This window comes from Daktulosphaira vitifoliae, unplaced genomic scaffold, assembly GCF_025091365.1.
Source record: "Daktulosphaira vitifoliae isolate Bord-2020 unplaced genomic scaffold, ASM2509136v1 Scaffold_2, whole genome shotgun sequence".
Classification (NCBI taxonomy): Eukaryota; Metazoa; Arthropoda; class Insecta; order Hemiptera; family Phylloxeridae; genus Daktulosphaira; species Daktulosphaira vitifoliae.
This window is the reverse complement of record NW_026099573.1, coordinates 2,107,753-2,109,572: the sequence shown is the minus strand read 5'-3', so window position 1 is coordinate 2,109,572 and position 1,820 is coordinate 2,107,753.

Here is a 1,820-nt window from a genome sequence, read left to right as displayed (position 1 = left end):
TTTTTTTTTTCAAATTAAAGTATATTACATAAGCTTTAATTTAAGATATATATAAAAGTGTCAGTATTTCCGGAATACTTTCAAAAATTAAATTGAAAATATCTTAGTAACAATACGCATGTTTAAAGTTTTGACCCCCCTTGTTAAAGGGGTATGATCCGATTTACAAAAAAAGCGTGCCAGATGAAAGGGGTATATAAATATTTATTATAAAAAAATAATAATATTGATCCATACATTTTTCCAAAAGTTATATAAAATATAAATTAAATAATATAAAATCGAGAATTTTTTTACGGAAATCGTACGTTCATCTTTAACTTTGATGTCCGTTTTCACCACGAAGACAAGTCCAGAATTATAAATCTATATATCTAATTCCTAACATTTCTCTGAGTTCTTGAAATCTTGTTCGTGGTGTTGGCTTGGTCAAGATGTCAGCTAACTGCTCTTTGCTGGTCACATACTCCAGTGAAAACATCCCTTCATTGAACTTCTCACGAATATAATGATAACGAACATCTATATATTTAGTTCGTTTATGGAATTCTGGATTCTTCACCAATTTTATGGCACTTTGATTTTTGCGTACAAAACAGGTGTCTCTCCCTGTGTTTCCAGAAGATCACTTGTTAGTAGCGTCAACCAAGATAATTCCTGGACTGCATGACTCAGTGCCATTTATTCAGCCTCAGTAGTTGAGGAGAGTACNCAGTGCCATGTATTCAGCCTCAGTAGTTGAGAGTGCTACTGATTTTTGCCTTTGTGAACACCATGCTATTATTCCATTAGTCATCATGAAAATGTATCCTGATGTTGATCGCCTTGTTGTTGTATCACCAGCATAGTCTGCATCACTATAACCATGTAACTTAAGTTTCACCCTAGAATGAAAAAATAAACCATAGTTATAGGTTCCTTTTAAATATTTTAAAATACGTTTCACCGCATTCCAATGTATTATCAGAGGCTTTTCTTAATAGCGACTGACAAGATTTACAGCAAATGTTATATCAGGCCTTGTGATCTGACTTAGATATAACAAACTTCCTACTACTTCTCTGTATGGAACTTCCCCTGCTTGTAATGATTCAGATAAATTTGCATCTAATGAGTGTTGTGGATCTGCAGGAATGCATAGAGCGTTGGATTCAGCTATATTATATCTCTCCAAAACGCGTTGACAGTATAATGACTGATGTATAAATATTGAACCATCTGGGGGTCTATTTTTGAATCGTCCGTTCGTCGAACGTATACGTTCGTTGAACGGACACGTTCCTCAAAATACGTCCAACGAACGGACACGTTCCTCGAACGTTCATGTTCGTCAAAATACGGTCAACGAACGGACACGTTCCTCGAACGGTCACGTTCGTCAAACGGATTCTATTGTTCCATTAGGTATACGGCCTTTTAGGTATTGTTCGATGAACATATATGTTTTACGATTGTTTGCAATCTATTGTAATAACATAAATAAATATTTTGAAAATTAAATTCATACAGCTTGATTTTTAATATTTTAATATTTATTTTTAATTAATATAATACTTTTTAATAACAATAATTTATTACTAATACATACATTTATAATTTGCTAATTTAATTTATGTGATGTGAATTTATTCTAAGTAATTCGCTAAAACTATATAAATAATTTAATTACACAAATTCTAACAAAAATGTATTTACAATTGCATACAAGTTAAATTAAAAATGATTAATACACTTTAAAACAACAATACTTAAATTTTCGAAAATAAAGTGTTACATATATTTTATTTTATTTATTCATTTTAAGATTAATTGATATAATT